The 26,609-nt window shown below is 44.5% G+C and overlaps 1 long non-coding RNA gene across 1 annotated transcript in view; it reads left to right on the top strand.

Moving 5' to 3' along the window:
• Positions 1–710: 710 nt before the first annotated feature.
• LOC134473967 (uncharacterized) overlaps positions 711–26,609 on the top strand; it is a 37,854-nt gene continuing 11,955 nt past the window's right edge. Inside the window, exons 1-2 of the long non-coding RNA XR_010044474.1 lie at positions 711–938; positions 19,281–19,458. This is a non-coding gene — a long non-coding RNA (uncharacterized LOC134473967). The remainder of the gene's footprint in view (positions 939–19,280; positions 19,459–26,609) is intronic.

Below are 26,609 nucleotides of genomic sequence, written 5' to 3'. Positions count from 1 at the left end.
TCTAGGGGTAGGAGATCCAGGTGAGGAGGGACTGGGTAAGGAAGCAGCAGACGAGGACGTTCTCAAGTCTAGGATGTTTCTGCATTATCAGGGCTGAGCTCCTCTCTCCTGACAAGTAGCTCTGCAGGGCCAGGAGACACCTTGAGGATCTGGTCCCGCATCCCTGACGAATGGTGGAAGCAGCAGGTACATGGAAACAGGTCTGCAGCTGCTCTCACCAGAGTGCAGGTTTGAAAATCCCAACCTTCTGAGGCTTAGTTGCTTTGTGTCTAAAATATGTTTTCCAAAACCCATTTGGAAAGCAAGAGGTGGGACACAGGCCCTGATGTCCTGGGGAAGCTGCAGCTTACTATCTGAACTAGTAATTAGACCTCTTAGTCAGAGAGAAGCTCAGCCACTCATTCAGCGTTACATAATCCCTTCGGTTGGGCCTTGTGATGGGGCTCAGGCCTTTGAGGACAGGGGCCCTCAGCCTCTTAGACCTGCAGACCAGGTGAGATCTGCATGGCGACGGCTGTGATGGGAGGCAGAAACAGAACGTGCTTTAAGAATCAGATAGAGTGAGCTGGGAAAGTCTGCTCCGAGGAGGGAGAGTGTGGTAGGAGAGAGTATGGATCAGCTACATTTGTGCCAGTCCTGAAGGCTGCGTAGGAAGCAGACACAGGGAAGACTCAGAGGCGCACCCTCCCCAAGGCAGAGGAAAGCACGGCTCCCACTTGGATGCAGAGTGCGTCACATCAAGTCCTAATTCAGCCCTTACCTTACTCCAACACTCATAACCGCTAACACTGCACAGCCTTACCTGGGCCAGGTGTATTCTGCACCCCTCGGCAAAGGCAGGGCTGGAGCGCTTTGAGCCTGTATGGACTTTATCCTGTCAGCAGAGGAACCTGCAGCTTTGGAGCATTGGCAAGAGTCCAGGTGGTACCTGTAAGAGGGTGAGTCAGCTCCTTGGGTCTGGTTCGAATGGGGTTCCCTCAAAAGGATTTGTTGCCACTCCCTAGAGAGCCAGTGTCATATTTCAGTCTGAAACCATTCATTAAAGGTATAGCACATGCAAGATAAAACTTAAATGGACAGAAAGCTACAGTTTTTTAGAAGGGTGAATAGATTAAAGTAATTAATCTCATTATTCAGTCATTCATTTAACAAACATTTAAGAAAGAGTCCAACAGAGTCAGAACCTGTGACTCAAGAAAGGCCAATGCTTCTCAGCCCCCATGATTCGGCTCGGAGGAAGCCTCTTGCAGAAGCCTCTGTGACACGTTCTCTGTGAATAACTCCTGCTTTCACACTGTCTCTACTTACTCCCCACATCCTCAGCAGGCTCAGCATTGGGGCTGAGTCATCAGTGTACCTGGTTCCATGTGGCAGGGGGTATTGGAGGTTTGTACTGTGTGTGAATGGGCCATCAGTGAGGTTTCTCAGAGGAACAACTCCACGGGGAGACTTGCAAGGGAACACTGGAGATAACCAGCAGCACAAGGTACGAGGGCCAGCAACAAGGACCCGTCCCAAGAGAAAACTGAAGCGCAGGGCAGGAGAGATAAGCTTGAGTGAAAGCAAGTGAGTGGACATCGGAGCACGGGGCTAGCGCATGCAGGCTGGGGAGCCTGGGCTGGGCCTGATGAATGCTGAAGAGCCCCTGGAACTGTTTACACAGAGGAATGATAAGGTCAAATTGGAATTTTTCATGAATACTTTCATAGCAAATACTGACATTATTCTACGCCCTGTGTATGATCAGCTTTCTACTGCTGGGACAAAATATCTGAAGCACACAATTTAAAGGAGGAAGGGTTTATTTGGGCTCACAGTTTCAGAGATGTTAGTCCACGGTCAGTTCACCTCAAGACAGAGACAGCATGGCGAAAGGGTATGGTGGAAGCTGTGGCGGAAGGGAGCTGCTGTCCACCACAGGCAATTGAGGAAGTGTGGCCACGTCCTAGTAAGTCTTCATGAATGCACACGGATATTTGAATTTCACAGAATTTCCATGTGTCATGAAATATCACTGTTCTTTTGATTTTTTTGGCAATCACTTAAAAATGCAAAAGCCATTCTTAGCTTGAGAGAGCACTGGAAGGAGGAGTGGGAAGCTGTGGGCTGTGGACTGCAGCTGGCTAACCTCTAGGGTGGGTTCTGGCTTGGGGAAAAGAGAGCAGGAAGAGGTTCAGGACAAACTGAGGGAACTCGAGCCACGTTGTGTCTTTCTTGCTCAGGGCTCCTTCCTGCCATCTGCTAGCCAGGCACACACGCTGTGAAGGGAGTAATTCAGACCAACATACCGTGTGTGACCCCCCTAGACCTGAGCCACCACTAATAAAGGAACATTTGCAAGGACAGTGTTAACAAGCAGTGGCTGTCTCTTCCTCCAGCTCTCCTTTCCCGTGCCCGGCATGGTGGTAATGAAAACAGGTTTACATAAACACGGAGGTCGTGGTCACACAGCACTCTCATGGTAAAGTGTTTCCGAATACTAATAGTTTTCATTTAATGCAAAATCCAGGATGTAGCCGAGAGCTTGAGGTGACCTGAAATACCACTCTAAATTGCACAGCTTTATAAATAAAAAATCATTCTGTGGGCTAAATTACTTTAACTTTCTTCATCCATATTGGAAATAGGGGAACAAAAAGCTTGAAACTCTCTGAACCCAAATCTTGCAGAACCAGTGGTGTGTCCTGAAATGTCAAATTCTTAAGAGAAAAATAATACGTGATTTGTAGACTGCTGCCACTGACCAGCCTCCTTGCCCTGCTCTCAGAAATCTCTTACCAGAATCCAGAAGCAACCCTTTCCCCATGGTCATCATGATAGCACCCCAGGACAATGATTCCTGGCTGTCATTTTTGAGCATGAATTTCATACCAGACACTTGGCCAAACTTCTAAAATACACAACTATAGATATTTGATATGGATGGATGATAGCATAAACAAAGCACAGTGATTTGTATTTGTTTCTTTTCTATTGTTCTAACGAAATACTCGAGGCTGGCTAATTTAGAAGGAGAAGATTATTTAATGGGCAGTTCTAGAGGTCCAAGGGCAAGATGCTGACATCTGCTTGGATTCCGGTGAGGACTTCCGGGTGGATTGTATCAGACTATGTGTGTGAGAGACAGAGCTGACCCACTGGGTAGCAACCTACTTTTGTGGTAATCCCCCCAGAGCCATGAGACCTAATTCATTTTCAGAAGGCCTCTTTCTATCTCCAGAGAATGGCCCAGTCTCTAGGGAAAGACATTGGGACTCACGCCTGAGCTTGTGCCCCGTGGAAATCACATTGTGTAGATCTCAGTACCATCACATTGTGGACCATGACTTCCAGTGTTTTGGGGCACAAACCACATCTGCACCAGAGCAGGGTCTTACAGACCCTCATCCAAGTGTTCTCAGGTATTAAAAGGTTTTATTAGTGGAAACTCCCACACATCATAGCTTTTACATGGAACTTCAGCACATAATGCAGGGGAAGGGCTTCCCCCAGAGTGGTCCCTGAGATATCCTAAGGTCTTATATCAGGAGCAGGATGCTCACTCTATAAACTAGATAGCTGAAGCCCAGAGAAGTTAAATTATTTTCCTAAGAGCACAGAGCTCTGGCTGGAGCAAGCTGCTTCCAGGGTCAGTAGTCACAGTGCTCTATAAGGCGGCTGTTATCAAGTGATTTCTCGAGCTGAGCGTAAACAGTTGATGTCATTCTTGACCTCCAATAGGGCCAGCTCGAAGCACTGCTAGCCCTGAGACACAGGATAAAATCCTGGGTTGCATCTCAGCTGACCGCCTGCTTTGGGCTTGGGCTTGGGCTTTCTCATGTACAGTACAGGAATAACTATCAGACCTGGTGGGAGGACCCTGTGCAGGAAGGAAGTGAAAGTGTTCGGTGGGAGGCTGTGCCTGAGAATGTGACTCTGGCTGTTTTAGGCAGGCCTTGGTGGCAGCCCTGGGGAAGGCCACTGGCCAAGGCCACGCAAAGCAGAGCCATGTGGGATTTTCGACTGGCCCAGATTGTCCTGTCCGATTGCATGCTTGGCATCAAAGAATCGGCTTTTGCGGGCTGGGGGAAAATACTGCTGAATTTCAATCCTCGCTTTGTGCTCGTCTTTCCAGCACCAGCAGTGTCTCCCATCTGCCATCCATCTAGCAACCGGGAAGGAGAAAAGGACTTTTCTTTTACCCTGTAGTTCCTTAGCAGCATTCAAGAGTTATGGGTTTTTGCTCCCCCAAGAAAGAAACATTATCTGCAGCCTTCAAGGGTGAGGATGGCTGAATGCAACAGGGCTGAGTAATGCCTTTTCTCTATCTTTCATACTGGAATTTAAGAGGACCCCAGAGCAGCTGGGTTTATTAGGACCCATAAGAACTGCACTATAACCAGGACACCAGCCGCCATAAACCTGTACCTTGAAGTTTGCAACAAATCCTGAAATGGTGAACTAGGACAAGCTCTTGTCTCTGTCAGCAGAAAAGAATAAAAATAAAATAAAATAAAGGGAGAATTGCAAACTCCAGCAGAAAAATGTGCTGGAGAAGGGGAGGCAGGAAGATAGAAAGAGAGAGCGAGAGCGAGAGCGAGAGCGAGAGAGAGAGAGAGAGAGAGAGAGAGAACAGCAATGCTGTCGAGCATAACAGTGGTCATCAGCATCACACATAAAGCAGGTGGTGGGTGGGTTGCAACCTCCATGGACAGGTCTGGGGACATCACCTGCATCATGAGACCAGGCTGGATAGTCAGTGGAGAGGGCAAAGTGTGATTAGAGATGAGGATGCACGATGCATGCACACACACACACACACACACACACACACACACACACACACACCTGGCAGAAGAGAGGGAAGAAGCTGCCGGAAGGCAAATAGAAGCAGGTGAGTGATGAAAGCCATTGGAAGCCCCTTTGCAGCCACCACCAATGACACAGCCACTGGCAGCACTGACTTGGTGAGGTGTGGACACTTTCTCATCTGCTCTTTGGTGCTGTGTGGATGGCTGACTTTCCTCTGACATGCAGAGTTCCTTCAAGGTTGAACACAGACCAAAGAGTTTGTCTTCACTAGAAAAGAGCAGAATGAAAGTAGAATGCACCGGACCACAGTGACCACGCACGCTTGGCCTCAGTAAGCCAGGTGCAGCGGAGCCAGGCAGCAGAACGAGGGGACTGTTCTGATGTCCTGGATGAAGAGCATTTCTAGAAATAGCAGGAAACAAACTTGCTCATGGCTCATTTTTCCTTTGCAAGTTGCCTGCTTTGCCTCTAATCCCATCTCACCGGCATGGCAAACCCAAAATCCATTCCTTTCTCCTTCATAAACAGAACAGCAATTTTTATTTGGAGTAACAAAGAGTCTACTTTATCTCTGGGGCATTTGGGAGGCTTTTGAGACAATTCGAGTCAATGAGATCAATGTCTAAATTTGCTATGAATCTTGAGTAAAACTTTGTCTTTCCTGCTAAGAGGGATAGTGAACATGAAAGGTTTCTTTCCTCTCTGTTCTTCCTTTGAATGTGAACACGATGTCTGGAGCTGTGGTAGCCACTCTGTAACCATAGAGCCACGGAGAATAAAAGCCAACACCTGAAGGATCACAAGAGAAACATTTTGAAAACTGATCCAACTCCTCCCACCTCTGAACCTCTGTTACATGAGAAAAATAAACACTTCTTTGTCAAAGTCACCATGAGCTGAGGTTTTTGTATTTGCGGCCAAACTCAAGCTTAACTAGAACACTCAGGTGGAAAGGATTTGGCACCTCTTCGTTTTCTTAACTTCTAACTTTCCTCTTTCCTCTTTCTAGCTCATAAGCCTCGGTTGCCGAAGTATTAAATAACCCCAGCATCCCAATGATGTAAAACCAAGCATCTTGAGCTAGGCTGGGCAGAGGGAACCTTCCAGGAGAGCCCAGGCCAACTCTCAGCCGGCCCTGGTCTTGGCTTTGTGTTTCTTTCTTTGACATCACCTCAATTCTAGCATGAGTTAAATTTTTTATTGATTTATTTTTCTTTTTGCAAGCGTATAGGGAGGAAGAAGAGGGAAAATAAATTATACATCTCCCAAGATACGATCTGTAGTTAATTCTTAATTAGGACTGACAGCTGCTTCCCCCATAATCCTATTCCCAACATGTTCTGTTTGCTTTGTTTGGTGCTGGAAGATATATTGTGACACAGTAATGACCTTTCTAAGCTTGTCCTGGAAGTGTTATTGGCATCCTAATGATTTATTGCATGTTCCAGTTGATTACAGGCCCATTTGTCAACATTTTATTTCTCTCTCCATAAACCTGTCTCCTGCGTCACAGACATTTGCTGGCATGAAATTTAAACAAATACAGTCTATAACCTCTTATTCTGTTTTCACTGGAGCCTCTGGATCAAACCCATCCTGGCTAAGAGAGTCCTTTTTATGACTGACGCTGCTGTGGCTTGCGTAGGTCAGTAATCAGCTCTCCATGTGGGGCTGGCGACGGTAACTTCCTGTCTATTGATTTGCAATGGCTCATGTTGGGAATATTTTTAAAGCCAAGTTGGTGAGGACAGTTTCCCCCATTACTTGTGCAGACCATGTTCCAGGGATTCCAAGCAGTCTCTTGGTACCTCTTGGCATACAAGGAAATGCTTGGCTGGAGAAAGGGCTGTGGATCTGTCCTAACCAGCCAGTCTGGCAGAGTTACCTCTTAATGCCTCACAGCCGCAGACTTGCCACCGAGGTGACAGGTCTGAGCAAGCCCAGGGGGACATTCGGAGAGGAGAGCCACGCCACCGCAGCACAAAGGCTTGACATATTCCCAACTCACTGGCTGACCTTGGCCCGTCCCATCTCATCCAGAGCTTTAGAGTTATGGGCTAGTTTGCCTTTGTGCTGTTCCTGACATTGTTTATTAGGTGAATCTGGTCACCCCTGTCCTATAAGTGCCTCACCAGAGGTACTCTGAGAATAAATAAGTCCATTATCTGCAAAGCACTGAGGGCTCCTTTGAGAAAGGCTTTACATAAATGCACAGTTATTCTTGTGTTTATATTAAGTCAGTTACTGACCTTCTGAGCTGGTCCCTAAGACAGTGGGGATCATGAAGAGAAGATAAAAGACACAGCTCTCCTTACAGTTTCAGCTTCAAAGGTGGATGTACACCTGTACACCTTCACACACGGGCAGGCACACACGTAGCACAATCACCCCTCTCCCACCAAGAGCACTTGGTAGTCATATTGGTTGCTTTCCCAGCACTGAGACACAGTATCTGACACCCGCAACTTGGAGGAGTGGTTTAATTTGGCTCATGGTTTCAGAGTTTTAGGTCATGGTTGGCCCCTTCCAAGGCCAAAATGCCATGGCACAAGGGTGTGGTGGGACACAGACTCTTAATTCATGGTGACCAGGAAGCAGAGCAGGGGAAAAAAGTGCCAGAGAGGAAGCCATGAGGGACCAGGGTAGTATGCAAGGTCAAACCTCCAAGACTCACCTACACACCATCAGTGTGCTTTACTAATCCCTTGGGTGGTTCCCAAGCCAATCAAGTAGCACAGTTAAGTTTACTGTCATGGCAAAGATTCAGCTGGAGCAGCTCTCTAATTCCTGCATCTCTAGCAGACCTTTGTCCTGGTGTCCAGTGTCATCTGTCTTAAGTTATAAGGAAAAGTTTGAAAGCTATGATTGTGTCCCCATATATTTTAGGTCCATGTGTGTTTGCCATGGGCATCTCCAAATTTCCAAGCTGTCAACTGCGGCTGCAGTTTGTCTCCAGTCGGTTTCTGAATGCTTTCTCTTCTCTAATGCCATCCACACTGCATAGCATGAATAGCTACCTGGTGGCCCACATAAAAACCTGGGAAGCAGCATTCCTGCCTCTCTCTCATTTCTTCCTCCAGTTCGTGTTTGCTTTTTGCCCTGTGTGTTTGGTGGCCTTGACCCTCCTCTCTGTCACATCTGTGCTCAGACCCTCATTGTCTCTCCCCTGTAGTAATTTGCACATTGGGGACAGCAATAGAAATCCAACCTCGCTATCCCATAGGAGAGTCTGCCTACTGCTTGGTGATTTGGTGCCGTCAGTAAGTGGGGGAAGCTAGAGGATCAGGACTAAAAAAGCCAAGGAGCTAAGACATCTCTGGACATAAATCAATATTGACCCTCAGGCAAGGTCATTGCTCCAGTGATCAATTTCCACATCACAAACCACCCCAAATCTAGTGACTTGCAATGGCAGCATTTGATTTGCACGTGAGCCTGCCATTTGGGTGTGGTGTGGGGAGGACAGCCTGTCTCTATTCAACCTGTCATTGGCTGGGGTGTCTTGAGGCCTGGGCCCAGCATCCTGTGTCTTCTGGGGGATGCTGGCTGTCTGCTGGATTCTTGGCTACAGTGTGGGCAGGGACACCTGCCTGCCATTGTCCTACCTGTCACTCTGTGGCTGGCTTCCAAGGACAGGTTTCTTGAGGGAGAATAACCCAATTGAAGCCATTTCACTTTTGGAGACACAGCCTCTGAAGTCTTGAGGTGTCGCTTCCCCTTTGTTCCAGAGAGGCCTTTTGATGTGGATTCTGTTTTGGAGGGGAAACAGGCTCACCCTCTCCAGGGGGACTGGCAGGGCTCTGGAAGGACACGAATACTTGGAAATACTGCTGTGGCCATTTTTGGAAAATACAGTCTGCCACAGACTGAGCCAATCAAGTTGTTTAGTGAAGTTCCCAAAATTCAGCCTAGCTCGAGGAAGTGTCAGATCGGCTGCACCCATTCAGAGCTGTATCCTGGCTACAGTGGAATCAAATACAGAATCTCACCCAGGGGGTGAGTAAAGAGGGGACAACCAGCTCCTCCCAAAGCAACACAAAATGGGGAGCTTCTCACAGAGGATATCAGGGGATTAAGAGGAAGACGAGTGTGTTGGGCTGAGGGAGGGGACAAGGACGGAGCAGGATCAAATGCTAGATATGCCACATATGACAAATGTCTTCTATAACATGGCTGGAATGCAAATCAAGAGAACACTGAGATTTCATCCTACTCTAGAAAGAATGGCCATCACCAAGAGATCAACCAATGACAAATGCTAGAGAGGCCGTGGAGAAAAAAGAATGCTTCTTCATTGTTGATGGGAACACAGACTGGTGCAATCCATATGGAAATCAGTTTGGAGATGCCTCAAAAAACTAAAAATACTAATGCCACTTGAACCAGCTGTTCTACATCTTGGTATCTGCCCTAAGAAGTTAAAGACATCATCCCAAGTGTTGCATGCTTGCCCATATTTATAGCAGCACAATTCATACTTGCTAAATCTTGGAAGCAGCCTGTATGTCTATCAACAGATGAACGGACAATGAAAAGGTGGTGTTTTTACACAGTAGAGCATTATTGTGTTATAAAGAAGGATAAACTCCAGTCATTTGAGGGCAAATAGATGCCCCTTGAGACCACAGTGTTAAGAGAAATTTATCAGGTGTACAAGCTTAAATATCACCTGGTTTGTCTTATATGAGAATCCCAAAATAAAGAGCAAAATAAAAGATAATAGGAGATAAAGCAACTAATTTTTTGGAAAAGGGAAAGAATCAAGAGATAAAGGGAGGGGAGACAGAAGGAAGGGACGGGGGTGGAAAATAACAAAGATGTCTTATGTATGTGTACGAGCTCTCTTCAAGGAGCTCTCATCATTCACTGCAAACATGCATTACTAGTAAAGAATAAAAATTGAAAAAAATAAGATAAAACAAAACTGTAGGGAGGAGTAAGCCCATGTCACTGGGAAGGAAATAAATCCTTCTGATCCAATTGCGCTCTCTCTGTGACCTGTGGCAGAGGGTGACAGGAAGTAGGAGTGGTTAAAATGGCTCAGGGACCTGGAGCTGGCAAAGGGCAGAGAAGCAGCTCTGTTCCTTTTCTGTACAGACTTGGTGGGACCAGGCCTGGGGAGCAGGGACCTGGGGGAGACCCTCGAGGGTTAAGGTGAACAGGCATTGGTCTGATTTCTCAGCCTGTGCTGGGGGGTTGGAGCCATGTCTCATGGGGGACGCCCACATAGGCCACAGCTCAGCCACGTGGCCACCTGCCCCGGGCTCTGTGGAGGAGCCAGCACAGTGAGCTCTAGCCCTTGGCTGGAGAGGACAGCTGGGGCGAGGCGTGGGGCGTCCCCTAGAGACCCAGAGGCTGAAGCGCTGTGGAGCCCAGTGAATGCTGCAAGTAACGTATGGCTTAATTTCCTCTCAAATTAGACACTTGATAAAAAAAGTTATTATATCTGTCAAATTGCCAGGGCATTTTATGGGCGTGATAAACTAAGAACCACTGCTTTACAAACCTTGATGGGATGTTTCAGTACCTGAAAAACAATTTTATGGCCGCCCAGGCTACTAACAAATTGCAAATACTGATTAAGCCATAAAGTTACAACAACATTAAAATATAATGAGAGGTTATTGCTCACAGCAAGGCTCGTAAGCAGCAGCCCTAGCTGCACTCAGCCATCGGTTCAGGCTTCTGCTGTCCCCAGCAGAGGAGGTGCTTCGGGCCCAGGCCTGGACTCTCAAGAGGTCTGGCTAGGCTTCTTTCAGGGCAGAGCACAGCCCAGAGAGAAGCCATCACCACTGAGAACTTGGAGACATCAATGCTGGGCACTGAATGTCGTGCTTCCTTGGAGCCATAATACTGGGCATGGAGGAGGAGCCGGGAGCTGGAGACTGTCCCGCATGCCTGGGCTTGTGTGCCACACTCCCTGACCCTTCGTTCTCAGTCCTGCAGAGACTGTCCTCAGCGCGCTCTGCAGGTCCTGGCTCCGAGGACTAGGCTGACCCAAATGGCCACTGTGCAAGCCTCAAGGGGAGCCACTCTGTGATGGTACACAGGAAGTGAGCCTTGCTTCTGTCTCTAGCAAGCCGTAGGCCGGTGAGGGAGACAGGACATATGCATGAGAGATAAAAATATGCCGCTGCGGTCCCACGAGCTGGCCAAGCTGCTACACAGAGCCTCCTGCTGCACTGATTAAAGTGGGTGCCTCGGGCTTCCTCTTCTCTTTGCCTCGCTACACTTCAATCAAGCCCTTCAGTTTCTTGAACTCCCCCGTGTGCTGTCACCCAAGAAAGGAACAGTTCTTGTCTGGGTCACCACAGCACACCTTCAGCTAGAGGAGGGTGTCAGTGGACGCCCAGGCTTCCCAAGCCTGAGAGCAGAGGCAGGGAGCCAGACTGGGGCTCAGGCGCTGGGTCGCTAGGGCAGGTTACTTGGCTTATTTAGCTATTTTGGTAGCCCTGGAGCATCGTGCTGAGCTCCATCCACACTGTTTTTCACTTTTAATTTTGAGACTGACCCTCTCCAAGACCTTAAAATGTCCAGGTGGGTTTTGAACTTGCAGTCCTATTTCTTCAGCCTCCCAGAGTGCTGGGATTACAAGTGTATGCCATCATGTCTGGCTTATTTGTGCCTTATTTCTCTTTTATTTATATAATTATATATAATCACAAGCCACTTTATATCTACATTACATGTATTATTTATAATTTATCATTTTGTACTTATCTTCACTTAAATTACTTGCTTATAGGGATTTTGAAGGCTTACAGGAGTGACTGTGTGCTCGGCTCTGAATATAGATTCTGGCATATAGTAAACTCTGAATTAATGTTACCATTGCCATTCATGAAGTATCTACTATGTATTAGAATCTCTGCATTCTACATGAATTATCTTTTGTAATATTCATAATAAACACCAAATGTTATAAGCTCCATTTTATAAATGCAGACCCTGGAATGAGGTTTGGGAGGAAAAAAATCCTTTGGTATTAGCTGGCTGGTGGTGGAGCTGACATTCAGTACTGGATTGGTCTGATTTCAGCTTCTGCACTCAAGGCATCCTTAAGAATACCTTTTAATTACGTTCTCTGGGCAGGTACCCGGGCTGCGGGAAGACGCCTCTTCTCAGCTCCCTGCAAGGTGTGGCAGGTGTCCACCAGCCTGCCGAGGCGCTGCTGTCCTCCGGTTCCAGGAGACACTCCAGCTTTTTGGTTGCCTTGAATATGGCATGATGCAAGCCATCTGGTGTGCCACCTTGTGACAGACTGTCCAGCCTGCTTCTCACAGGCCCTCAAGTACTGGGTGATGGGCAGGATGGAAGCGTGTTCAGGAGATGGGCAGTCCATATTTCTGATTGGGCTGGTGTAAAGGGATGAGCAGAACATAGAGGGTAATGACAAGCTTGGGGGACAGTGTCACTTAGGGAATTATCCATATATCTTGCTCTGTTAAGGTGTAGTGGAGAAAGTATATAACAGTGAGAGCCCACATCTTTTGGTGGCCCCTTATTCATTCATTTCTAATTTATTTTACTAAATTTAGCAGTTCTTAAATACCAGTGAAATAATGTCACTCTTCCAGACACCGGTAATCAGTAATTGAATAAGAGATGGTGTGTGCTTTCAAGGCCAGCGGAGTAATAGACAATCACAGTGACAATGTTCAGCATGTGGAATACCGTAATCAAGGTAGACAGAGAACAGGATGGGGTAAAGATAAGTGAGATACAAAGTCATCTGGGAGAGGCCCTGAGGCTGAAGTCAGGGATCTGGCCAGCCCAGGGAGAATTCGTGTAATCAGATTCCTTTCTCTTCTAGGAAAATTATCTGGTGCATCTAAGCTGTAAAAATACAAATGATGATAACTAACATCTGCAAAGCACTTCCCTAAAGGGTACAAAGCCCTAGGAAGGCAGCTATCTTGTAAGTCCCACTTGGAAAATTATGAAATGATGGTGCAGAGAGGTGATACAATTTCCCCAGCGTCACCTGTCTTACTTGTCTGACATTCTCAGCCCAGGACAATATGGTTCCACAGAGTGGGGACGTTTCCTGGGTTAAGCTCTGTTTTGGTGCGTTTTCAGCTCTGTGAAGAGTGCTCAGTGGCCACTGGGTAATGTTTGATTGAGGGAACAAATGAAAGATCACTTTGCTTCTAACACATTTGCGCTTATCCCTCCTCCTCCTCCCCATGCCTGCGGACTAGAAGGAGCATCCTCCGGAGAGCAGCCACACTGTGGTTTGTCTTTCCTTATCTGCTAAGCAGGCACAAGGTTTTAGTGTCCACTGTGTGTGCAGAACACACGCAGCCAGAAGCCTCCCCAGTACCGGAAGCATTGCAGGGCAGGAGGGAGTGTAATTGGGGAGCTGGAGAAGGGGCACGGAGGGCTTTGGGTAGTGGCTGACCTGGGTGGGAGCAATTCTCAGCCGTCTCTGCTTATCAGACAGGACCCATTGTGGCCCAGCTGGAATCGGACACAAACAAAGTAGCCTTCTCCGTGCCAACACCAGTGGAAATAAGATGTGTCAGCAAGACAAAGCCTCTCCTGGAGGCTTGGCTGCAGTGCCCATTAGAAGAGAAGTCAAGAGGCTGCAGGTGGTGGTGGAGGACCTGTGGTTAAGAGAAGGAGAGTATTAGCGCTGACACACTGGGCCATAATGGAAAATGTCACTGTTTTCAATTCCTCTGAAATAGTCACCTGTGATATATTTTCTAATATTGCTGCCCCATTCTTAGCTGGGTCATTTCTCTTTCCGGGCACCTTGAGAGAGGAGAGAAATGGGAATTACTCACAAGAGGCCGGAATGAAACATCAGTCTCTGGGCCTGCCTGATTCTAGAAGTCAGACCGGGTTTTTTTTTGTTGAGACACAGGGGTCAAGTTCATCTCAAGAAGTGTCTCCACTCTGCTGGCCACTGCAAATATATATATATAACATCCCCACTGCCTGTGCTCTGTGGAGAGGACTGGGCAGACTCCAGAGGGCCCTAAGTGCACCCTTGCAACTTGTGTGCAAGAGGTGGCTTTTGACCACTTTCAGGGTCACCAGCTGTCACGTCATTGTCACTTCTTCCCAAGGCAAACAGACCTCGGGAAGCAAAAAGACATTTGTCTTGAAGAGACAAAAAACAAAAAAACAAAAACAAAAAACAAACAAACAAAAAAAAAAAAACAAAGAACAGAACACATGCGCGGCTGCCCAGCCCCAGCCAGGCCCTCGATGGAGCGAGGCTGATAAATGCCATTGCCCTGTGTCCAGCATTCTCTCTACTTCTCCACTTTCCTGCCAGGCTGCTGGTGCTTTTGTGATCTGGGCCTGGCATGTGTGCAGCATTCTGGTTGCTCTGGCCACTCACGCCCACTACCTTGTGCTCCTTAGCCCCAGAGCTGCCTGGTTAGTTCCCTTGTCCAAGGCACTTTGTGCTGGGTTTCCTTCCTCATACCAATGTGTCTGCTGCCTGCCTGAGTCAAAGTTGCCCTCCTCATTTATACTTGGTGGAAACGAGGCCCTAAATCACCGGCCCAAGGAGCCACAGGTAGATCGAGGATGTTGGAGAGATCCCAGTGTGATGTGCTCATTGCAGAGCTCTGTCCACTAAATCAACCCACCTGTTGCAAAAATATGCTGCCAGCCTGGATTCTGAGAATGTGGCTGTATTACCCAGGAAGTCTGTCTCCCTTAGAAAATGATCAAATGTCAGTACTACTTATTTGGTCTGATGACAGCTACCAAAGTACTAGCACAAAAGAACACAAACTAAGTTCCTACTGATCTTGTTGAAAGCATCTGCATATATCGACATTTTAATCCTTGACAGGGATGAAAATGCTTCTGTTCAGCTCTGTAGGATGCCAAGTGTGAGCTCTTGTGGCTCTTGTTGCTGTCTGCATTGTCTGTGTTGGGTAGGACAGAGTCTCGACACCCCAGGAGCAGAGCTTCTGTGGGGTGGGGACCCAACAGACTTTTTCTGAACAGTCTGGTCCTCAGTGGCAAAATTAGAGCCTGGAAGGTTGAGACTCCTTTGTAGACTGGGCAGAGGAAAGTGCAGGGCACTGTGTGAGTCCCTGAGGACTCCGGAACCACAGTGAAGTGCAGCACAGAGGGTCTTCCGTGGGCACTCGGGAAGCCTGGAATTGAGTCCTTCTGCTGTGACTAACTGTCCATCTGGCCGCTCCCGTGAGTCAGTCCATTCTATGCGCAGACATTCCACTCTTGTTGCCCACAGGAGACCCTTCTTGTCGCTTGTTCCCATTACACTTTCCTGTCTGCAATGTGGGCTTCCTAAACATATAAATTCCATCACATCATTTTCGCTCCTAAAACCCTCTGTGTCAATGAGCTTTTTGAGGCGGTGGCTAAATATCTGAGAAAAACAGTTTAAAAGAAGAAAAGTTTATTTTGCTTGAGAGGTTTTGGACTGCAGGCAGCTGGCTGGTTGCTGTAGGCGCCAGGTGAAAGCGCATTGTCACGGTGGAGGGCATGGCAGAAGAGTTTCACTTCAAGGGGATGGCCGCAGAGAGTCTGGGTCTGAGGAATAAATACCATCCATGAGGCCATGTCCCCAGGGGTCCTTCAACTGGGCCCCTGCTCTGGCTCCCGCCACCTCTCATTATTACCATCAGATCATAATTTCATCAGTGGTTAATCCACATGATCCTATCACTTCCCGAAAACCCCATCGACCAGCAACCAGCCCTTGAGTGCATGAAATTTTGGAGATCATTACAAATCCAAACTATAACAGTATTGCATGTATGGGACAAAGACAGAATTCCTCGCTATGGTTATAAATGAGGATATAGGAAACATATTAAGAAGTATGGTTTAACTGGTGTGCATAGAATTAAAATCTCATGAAACTGATATCTGTTTGTATCCTCCAACCAGTAAAATATCTAAAAAGTGAAACTTTTATAGTAGTATCTTCCCATAGTAGAAAGTTTTTTGGGTATCATTCATTGGCTACAGTGCATTAACTTTGAAATTTGAGAATAGACTAACACTTGCAAACTTTAGAAAGTTAAAAATTAAAAAGGACCCTGTAACTTAAAATCATATAAAATAAGCAACATGTCAGAGAGAAATTAGAAAAAAATGATTGTTTAACATTATTAAAATTCTGAAATGCCATATACTGAAATTTCTGCAATATGGCAAAATCTTTTACATAGATGGATCATATCCTTAAGTAACTTTATTAATAACAAGAAATGAAAAGTAAGTGATATGATAAATGAACTTAAGAAATGAAATAAAAATAAAGCAAGGGGTAAGAACTGACCAAGATAAAATTACAAAAAAGTCAATTAGAAAGAATTTTTTTAAAAAAGAGAAGCGTACTTAAAAGCACAAAAACAAAATAACTGTGAGGATAGATTAATCTTTGGCAAGGATAACAAAAAAAAAAAGGCAGATGACCAAAGAAAATACATCAAATATGAAAAAACACATACGTTACTGTACTGTATAAAATTTTAGTGGCTTAAAGCAACACAAATTTACTCTCTTAAAATACTGAAACTCAGAAGTCTGGAATCAGCTGTGCTGGACTAAGGGAAAGGTGTTGGCAGGACTGAGGACAGAATGTGGTTCTTGTCCTTTCTAGATTCTGGAGGCCTCTGTGTCCTTGGCTTCTGGCCCCTTCCTACAGCACACCAGGCTTTGTTCCTCTATGGCAGAGCCTTTGGCCTTTCTGCCTCTTAACTGCGAAGACTCCTGTGATTACACACAGGGTCACCCCCATAATACAGGACAATCTCCCATCTCTAGGTCCTTAACCTGATCACATCTGCAGATCCCTTTGCCATGTAGTGACATTCACAGCTTCTGAGAATTAGGTTATACACATTTTTGAAAATAACATCTCTCAACCTACCAATTTTATAACTGGAAATGTTTTCCAACTAAATATTAACAATATTAACCTTCGCATAGATTTTTAAGTATTCTCACCTTAGAAAAAGCAGCTGTGAGAGGTGATGGAGATGTGTGCATGGTAATCAGCTTAGTTGTGGTAATCAGTTTAAAATGTATGCATTATCAAAACATCACAAATATAAAAACTTGTTATTGGTCAGTTACACTTCAACAAAAATAGGAAAAAGAACAAAAATAAAAGTGATTAAGCAAATACCAGGTGCAATAAAATTCCAGTAAATCTGAAAACCTACATGAATAGTACCCTCTAATTCCCAAAATGAAAATGTTCAAAATTATAAGAATAAATAAAAATCTAAATATAATAACAATCTGCCCTTTTGCCTAACATTCACTACAAGAGGCCAGTTTAGGTGGTTTTGTGGGGAGACTCTGTCAGGTATGTAATGAAAAGGCAATGAGCAGCCCATGTCCGTTTCTCCAAGTATTAACAAATGAAGCATTGTCAATGTAATTTTTTAACTTTGTAATTTTTTAACTTAACAAAGCCTCCCCAGTTAAAAATACAGTATAGTGTCACTTGAACAGAGTTGAAAAATTCTGAAAAAATATTGACAGGAAAAACATGCTATAATCAAGGAGGTTTCTTTCCAAAAATGAGTCTGATAGCTTGGCTCAACTTTAGGAAGTCTGTTAACATGATTTTAAAATGTGATGTAATTCATTCCATTAATAGGTTAAGTGAGGAAAAATATGTATATTCATCTTGTTAGAATCCTTAGCTTCAGTTTACAAAATTCAGTAAAAGTGAATTAGAAAATTTTACACAATTGGGTCCTTCAATATTATTGTTGAGACTGGCCAGTGAAATAATAAGAGGGAAATAAATTTAAGATAAATATCAAAAAGATTCCAAACAGTTCATATTAATTAAAATATTTTTGTAAACTTAGAAATTCTATTAATCAAAAGAAAATTTACTAGATTAGATTTTACTAAGCTGTCTGACCTATGATAAAAGGCAATAGTTTTTCTTATGGATTAACAGCTACCAATGGTGGCTGAGATTGGGAAGAAATCCTGCTTATAAATGTGGCTAATTGCTTGAAATGGACAGTGGGGCATCCAGGGACATTATGAAATGCTACTGAAGGAGTGAGCAAAATAACTGAAAGCTTGCAGAAGTATCCGTCCTCCGACAGCAAAATGCTCATTCTCATAAATATATCATTTTTATCAGTACCTGTTTACAGTGCATGAGGGGAGGCAGAAGCTCATAGTGCAATCTTAATTCATCTTTTCCTCCTCTCTTCTCCCACTCTTTCCATCTCTAGATTCACTTCCCTTCTCTTTCCCAAAAGATCCAGCTCCCTGTTTCCTGTTATTTATCTTTTACCTATGCAGCGCACTTTAAAGTTATAGTAATCAAATGGTGTTGGAATACAAACTGACAAATTAATTTATCAAAGTTGGCTATAGCAGAATTTATAGTGCTATTATAAATTATAGGTAAATATTCTTTAACTAGGAAAAGAACAGATCTTTCTGAAGCTCTTTGAAGAATTCCAAGGCTGAAAATCCTTTTTTAAAATGGGCAGATGATCTCACTTAATAGTTGTGCATTTTTTCCCATCAAAATACATCATGAAAAAAGTTGATAGACAAACAACAAAATAGTAAAACATGTATTATGTGTGATAGGCAAAGATTCAATAAGTATATATATATATATATAAGGAACTTATACAAATCAATAAGAGTAAGGAAAATAAAATGATACTAATAGAAAATTCACAAGAAAAGAAATGCATGTTTACAAAAAGCTTAAGGAAAAAAATCTTCCATGAGAGAAAAGAAATTGATATTAAATCTGTGAAGCCCAGCTTTTTACCTCTTAGAAAGTGGTAATACAAGTTTTGAGAGTGTGGGGAAAACATATTTCCCTGGTGAAGATACAAATTGGTACAGTTATAAATTGGTAAGTGTAACTTATCCATTCATATCAAATTTTAAAGAACATTTCTTATGATCTAGCAAATACATATAGATATGATCCATATGTGATATTAGCTGATAATGTAATCTACGATGACAAAGAATTTTAACTGTCCTAATGATTTCCCAGTTGGGGTTCAGTTTACTGCTTCATGAATGATTCAAACCTGACCAGTTAGGATCAAGGGTTAGCAGGCTTTGCCTGGTATTTTAAGGAGGAGGAAGGCAGGGGTATGAATGGAGAGCTACCTGTCTCCATGTACAAAAGCACATATTAACGAACTCTAAAGTAATAATCCTCTGTTTCCCCACCTTGATTAATGCATCTTCACAAACATAGCTGAAGCTGTTTCATTTGGTTGGTTATTGACAGGTATCAAAGATAACCATATTGAATTATCATGTTTAGCAATAAGGTTTTGTTTAAGGGTCAGTAATATTTAGATGAATGATATGAGAGAGAAAATTCATTATTATAATTACTATTGTACTACTAGTATTTGTTTTTTGAGATGGGGTCTCTCAGTACAGTCCAGGCTGGCCTCAAATTCTTAGCAACCCCCCTATTGTCAGATGGTACTATGCATGGTGATTCCAGGCTCTTTCTGTTTCATCCAAAGGATTGGCTGGGACCATTGAGGAACAGTGACACAAAACTTCCGGTTAAAGTAAAGGAATAAAAGAGGAAAGTGAAAAAAGAGAAGAAAAAAAGAGCAAGCAGAGCTATAGCTTGCAAGTATGACGGGCTGCTGCAGAAACAGGAGCACAGAACAGCAAGATTACATCTTCCCAGATCTGGTCAGCCACCCCTGCGTCCTGGCTGTGATCGACAGGTCACATTCATTCTGCATCAGGTTACATGGGTGTATCCTGCTCCCAGGCTGTGTTCTGGATCATGACTGATAGATTATGTCCTATTTTCTAGCCAACCTATAATGTCCTAATCTCCTCCCTCAGTTCTGCCTCTGCTTACCCAGTGGGAACCCAATGCTTGGTTACTATGCTTTCATTATGTAAAAATTATTGTTAAATTTTTAGGTGAATTACAAATATGTTATTAATTGAGATTTTCATGCAATTTGTGTTTCATGTTTATCTTTGCTAAAACAGACAAATTCTTTAGAATCATTGTAGTTCTTTCCTATCACAATCCAAATTTGGAAAAATTGTGTTCGGCTGAAGCAATAGCAACTGAAATTGTCAATATCAACCTTAAAACAAAAGAGTCATAAATGAACATGAATATTATATATGCTATTCAAATATTAAGGTGGATCAAATATAATAAATTATTCTTAGTTCAGAAAATACTACAGAGCATATCACTTCCATCACATGAATTTCTATCACTTATATCTTTTTTTTTCTTTTGGTACCATGGATTGAGCTCATGACCTTGTGCTTACTAGGCAAGTACTTAGACAACTGAGCTAAATCCCCAGCCCTATCACTTATATCTTGATGCTCACTGACTTTTTTTTTTTTATCAGTATCAGGGATGGAACTCATGACTGTCTGCTTGCAAGACAGGCTCTTATGCTGCTGAGCTAAATCCCCAGCCCCAATGCTCACTGACTTTTAAAACAGTCTTTCAATCCACATAGAAATGTAAAGAATTGGTAAGATTTATCAATTTATACTTACACACACAAGTGTGGTGCATAATGATGTTTCAGCTGAAAATGGAAAGTGAGTTTTCTGTCACTGTGACAAAATACTTGAGAAAATCAATAATAAGGAGCAAAGATTTATTTTGGTTCACGGTTTCAGAGGTTTTAGTCCATGGTTGCTTTGCCTGTTTCTTTGGGTCTGTAGTGAGGCAGCAGAACATGGCAGAGGAGCATATCATGGAGGAAAGGGGTTCAATTCAAGGTGACCAGGAAGCTCTGTGTGTGTGTGTGTGTGTGTGTGTGTGTGAGAGAGAGAGAGAGAGAGAGAGAGAGACAGACAGACAGACAGACAGACAGACAGCTCCCCTTTAAGGCACACTTCAGTAACCTTTCTTCCATTAGGTCCTGCCTGCTAAAGGTTCCATCACCTCCAAATGGTGTCAAGAAGTTCTACCACCTCCCAAACAGGTCTTGAATGCGTGGGGCATTTAAATCCCAAACCATAATATGTGGCATTTTTTATAGTGGTCCCAAAATATTATAAAGAAGCTAAAAATTCCTATCTTCTACTGCCACAGTCCCTAGAACATCATAGCTCAATGTGGTACTTGTATATATATTTGTGGTGATTCAGGTATAAATACATCTACTGCACTGCTTGTCATGTCAAAGCATACCGTAACATGCAACCATGCATGGTAAGAAATACTCTATAATGATCCCAAGTGACCAGGTTACTGGTTTATATGTTTAAAACATTATATTTCACAAGTAGTTCTATGTATGAAAGAAAGTTTCCTATAAAACAACGCCATGTGAAGTCAGGTGAATGCTGGGTGCAGCTTATTATCTTGTGTTGATCAGATTTCTTCACTGCATCATTTTCTCTTGTGCTTGACTTCATTTCATGTTTAAGTTCACTCTGATCTCATGACAAAATTGCCCAGTGAGGCATTTCTCACAAAATAGCCTATCATTAAGTGACACATGACTGTAATGTGAATTGTTTAATAATGCAAAGTATACCTCACCTACTATGTGACGCTCTCCTAATTCGCATGGCACTTCTTGAGCACATGAGTTACAGTATGAAAGGTAGCGTGAAAATGGTCACTGGTCTCCACTGGGAAAGAGTCCTTGATCGTTTGTGCAAGATGACGGCATTCCAACTACTGAGAGAAAAGACACGCTGATTACCTGCTTACTCCTGGTTCAGCCCAAATCTTCCCATAGTCATTTCTGCTCTCTAGGGCAGTGGCAACCTGGGACATCAGCAGCTGCACAACCTGCAAACTTCTCCCTTCCTTGATTTTGCTGTTTTCTGCCCACTATGATCTGTTTCTTCTCGCAGTGCCCCCCTGACACGTGCCACCTTACCTTGGAGCTAACAGACTATGGGCTAAAACTTCTACAAACTGAGCTAAACGAACCTTTATCTCTTTAGCTTTGGATGTTGGGTATTTTTGTCTCAGCAATGAGAAAAAAGTAACTAAGACACTTCTGTTCACTAGTAAGTCAAATGCTCCTGGAAAATGGGCTTCATGTTGATCTGCCATTGTATTCCCAGTGATGTGTTCTTTAAAGAAATGAAAATGACTGTGAGTGGTGGAGGTATAAAAACTGCTTTTGAATTTTTGCAGGGTATAGGGCTCGGAAGAAACATATAGAAATTAGAATTCAGAAAAGCCCTGCATCTTCTAAACTCCAACTTCTTGCAGATGAAGTAGGGATACAGTGTGCTCAGACATTGCGAAAGGTGTAAAAGGTGGAGCAACTTCCTGGAGAGAGGGACCCTCAGAGCAAGGTCCCCATGGCAAACAGGCTAGAATTTCCCTGGTACCCACACTTTGAGGGACCTGAGAGCTTCTCCTGACCCTTCCCTTGATGTAGTCTCATAGACTCTGAATGTCCATTTGAGCTGGTTCTCTGAAGCTATCATTAAATCCATTTTACCAAAGCAGATGATGAAGTAGCAACTCACGACATCTGTGAGTTAGACAGGGCCTTGCGTCTCTGGCCTCCTGGGGAGGTTAATTCAGTACAAGGTGTGCACTATTGGCCACCTGTTTTTTTGACCTGAGGCATCTCAGTGGGTCTCTTTGGCTGTGCAGAGACTTCAAGAACATGCACAAAGCAGGGCGCTCATATCTTGACAAAGATCTGCAGCAGGCCACCCCTCGCTGCTTTCTAGATGACAAGGTGCATTCTTTACCTCCCATCTACCGAGCATTTGGCTTGCAACACGGCAGAGCTTGCAGAGGGCTTGGAGATCCCCGAGGGTGGCAGGTGCTGGATATTAACATAACATCGACTTTCGTCAGGCAGAATGTTTGCTTGGGCTGCTGATGTGCGGAGCTCCCCAAAGTTTTGAAAATATGCAAAACTGACTCCCCGGCATCTTTACACCTGGCCGAACCCTTTAATGGAATCTCTCCCCATCGTTCAGCCCAGCAGCAGGCTGCTGCACACAGTACAAACATCCACCCTCTTCCCTCTTTCCCGCACCCCTTTTCCTGTCAGTTCCTCCCTCCCAGGCTTTCAGCACCAACACATCTTTCTGGAGTTGTCGTGCACTGCTCCATCTAGCTGCTCCATCTAAGCGTGGCCCAACTAACGATGCAGCAATTAAGAGTCACTAGGATCATTGATAATAAACTTGACTAAGTGCACTCGTTGCTGAACACGTTTGGGGTGCTCGTGTGGGGGTGTGGCAAAATGAAAAGGGAAAGGAAGAAAAAGAAACTCACTTGATTACGGTTCCCGTGTGGCTCGAGGGTTACTAGAGGGGCTGAGATATATAGCAGGAAGACCAGGAATCCACAGGAAGTGGGCTCTGAGGAAATTGTGGCAAGTTGCCAGCCAGGCCACATCATTTCTCTTAAAGTGTGACAGGGACAAAGGCTGGGAGATGGGGATAATGAAAAAGCCCCAAGAATCCCCTGCAACGCTCAGAGCTGGCCATGCTTTCATCCTGCCTTTCCTGGGAGTGAGCAGTGGGGTTGTTATTGATGAACACAAGCAGAGCTGTTCTCTTGTCCCTTGCCAGCTGTGCCCACTGGGATGGGGACAGGATGGCTGCTTGTCCGTGCATCTCTATCTTCAATAGCACTGAATAGCAACTGATCCTCTGGCTTGTTCTTTCAGCAGGACTTTGGAGAGCTGAGGGCCACAGTGTTTCCAGTGGCACACCCAGAAACTGGAAAGACCTTCCAGTGCATTTCTTTCAAAGGCTTAGAAAAGCCTCTTTAACTCTGACCTCAGCTCAGAGTCTGGTAATTCAGAGAGGAGCCCTTAGAAGTTTTACCTTCATGCAGTACATGAAAATTGCAGGTGGAACAAATAAACTTGAGCTTAAAAAGACTGAGAAAAGGAGTTGAAGAATAAGAGGATCTAGAGCTGTTGTGGTGAACCTATGGCACGAGTGCTACAGCAGTTGTCTGTGTCACTGAAAGCTCTAAAATGTTCACCATCCCTGATCTGGGGTAACCCAGTGATGGAGCACATGCTTAGCATGTCCCAGCACCAAACAAATTTTTAAAAATGGAATTAACTCCTTTAGCTCTTTCTTAGAGGAGTGCTTAACACACTTCCAAAACACCCATTTAGCTAGGGATGGTGCGTCATTTGTAATATAGTCCTACCTCCTGTTCCCCAGTAGGTACCCTTGGGACCTCCCAGTCAGGCAAGGTGTTAACTGAGCTCTGCTGCTGGTTCCTTCCAAGTGGGTGGCCTGAGCTTCTTTTCAATCAGTCAGTGATTTTTAAACAATAAACTGATAGCATCCCCTCATTTTGACTTTAGAAGGCTGGAGATACTGAGATGGTTATGGTAATTTCTGCAGACCCCAGTCTTGCCTTATCAGAAGAAATGCCCACCCCACTTGTGTGTCCTGCGGCCGCCCAGAGTGGAATTCCATCAGGCGGAGGTATGTTATACAGCACTCACTCATTTTGGCAGCTCTTCTCAGCTGAAATGAAACACTGGAGCTGTGTAGATTCGCATGCCTATCATGTACCTGATGCAGAGCAGAAAGATTCAATAAGTGCGTTAGGTTTATGAACACCACTGATTTTGCCTTCTAACCAGTTCTTCTGGCTGATGAATTGGTCAGAGGGCCTGGCGTCAGTAAGCAATGTTTATTGGAAGATCCCTTGATGTGGCTGCTCTATATTGGGGTTAGGAGAGTTGACTGTCATGAAAGGAATCCCTGGAACTCAGGATTGGATACTGCTTAAGTCCTGAGGTCTTTCAGGGGCATCCCTGCCATGAGGTTCTCATTCTCCAGCTTGCAGGGAGCCAGTTTTATTTTGGGAAAACTTCGTCTGAAAGATTTGCTTTAGCCTGAGACAAAATCACCAGGACCAAAAAGTTATGTTGGGAGATTACTTTGTAGGACAGAGCAAGGGATAAAACAGTGTTTGTGGCACCCAAGCAGCTACACTTTCTGAGATGGATACTACAGGGAACCCTGTGTAATGCTGGACTCTATTGGTTGCAGAGTGAGTCACTGAGACCTAGTGGTCCTAATTGGCTCTGTTCATCACCACAAGGTGCCCCAGGGATAAATGGTCTTGCTTTAGAGGAGCTTAAAATCTGGCTGGAGAAATAAGACACATCCTCATGAAGGGTATTGTGACATTTAGCCCTTTCATATCAGTGAGTCAGTAACTGGAGAAGAATGCAATGCCTATCAGTAGCTTCAAATCATACACACCTATGACCAGATTCCATTTCTGAGATTTTGTCTTTCCTTTCTCTCATTGCTGAGACAAAAATACCTGACACCCAGAGTTAAAGGGGGAAAGGTTTATTTAGTTCACATTTGTAGAGGTTTCGGTCCATAACAGGCTGGCTGCACTGCAGAGTGGCATGACAGACAGGCATAGCAGAGGAGAAACATTTCACAGCAGGCAGAAGGTAGCAAATCAAGCAATCAAGGACCCTAACAAGCCTCTTTCTTCCCCTCACATTGTATCCAGTCCACCCAGAGCAGAGAAGTGCCAAGCCAATCAGTGGATTGCTTTGGTAGCCACCCACGAATCAGTCACACACTCTAGACTTAGCCACCTCTGAAAAAGCCCCACCTATGACTGCATGAGGTTTTAGCGGAACATCTAGCAACTATTACATTCTGCTCCTGGCCTTTCAAAGACTCATACACATCCTTATGCAAAAGGTATTTAGTCCATCTCCAAGAGTTGCCAAAGTCCTAACAGTTTCAGCATTGCTGGAAAGTCCAAGTCCAAAGTCTCCTCTGAGATTTAAGGCATACTCTTAGCTGTGAGCCCCTGTAAAAATGAAAAGAAAGTTAAACACTTCCACCATTCGATGGTACAAGAAAGAGATTGCCACTTCAAAGGTACAAATAAAGGAATACAAAGGAATAGGACCAAAGAAAGTCTGAAATCCATCAGGGCAAACATTATATCCTATAGTTCAATGTCTAGCACCTGAGGCAATCTGTGGCAAATTATGGACTCCAAAGCGCTTGGGTGACTCCACCCCCATAGCACTGCCAGTGGTCGTAGCTCTCACAGCTTCTCTCTTGGGCCAGCTCTGCCCTCTTCTTGCAGTTTTCCTCAGATGACCCACTTTCCTGGCATTTCCAAACTTCTAGGGCTTCCCACTCACAGCTTCACATACTGCCCCCTCAGGGCACACTGCTTGGCCTCCTAGGCCTTCTTCTGAACTCCAGATGGAAGCTTTCCTGATTCTGCAACTCTTGCATTCTGCATGCACCTAAAATTCTAGAATGAACTGTATGGATGACACCAGGGTCTTCTGCTTGCTGGAGTAATAGCCAATCTTCCTTTTCCCTTGGCTGTAGAGGTGCAGTGCCTGGTTTGCTGAGCACACTGAACTCAATCTGAGAATCATATTCTCTAGGCCACTGTGGCTCTGGAACATGGTGCTCTGGGGCTCTCCTCCAAAATCAAAGTCTTTCACCTTTGCAGTTCTGATGCTCAATCCTGCTAGTTCTTGTGATGTCCTCAGGCCATCTTTTCTGTTGTCTGCTGAAATACTTAGCTTTTTATTCCTAGTCTTCTCAGAGGCTAAGTTCTGCTCTGTTCCATCTTTGCAGGTGGCAACTTTAATGAAGCTTTCTTTCTGGTCAAATTCTCAAAGTTTTAAATCATTTTGCTGGGCTCTTTGATCTTCATTCTCAACATACATCTGGCTAAAGTCCCCCAATGGTAGCCATGTCACCACTGCAACATCAGACTGCCTTGATATTTCTTCTGCAGATTAATTAGTTTGCCATCCTTAATCTCAGTCTCAGGAAAAGACTTGTGACACAAGCAAAATGTAGACTAATTCTCTGTCAAGGCACAACACACA

Source organism: Cavia porcellus, unplaced genomic scaffold (assembly GCF_034190915.1).
Source record: "Cavia porcellus strain 051 isolate PalLab524CR breed Dunkin Hartley unplaced genomic scaffold, mCavPor4.1 scaffold_29, whole genome shotgun sequence".
Taxonomy (NCBI): Eukaryota; Metazoa; Chordata; class Mammalia; order Rodentia; family Caviidae; genus Cavia; species Cavia porcellus.
Note: the sequence above shows the minus strand (reverse complement) of the source record. Positions and strands in the feature narration are given on the sequence as shown.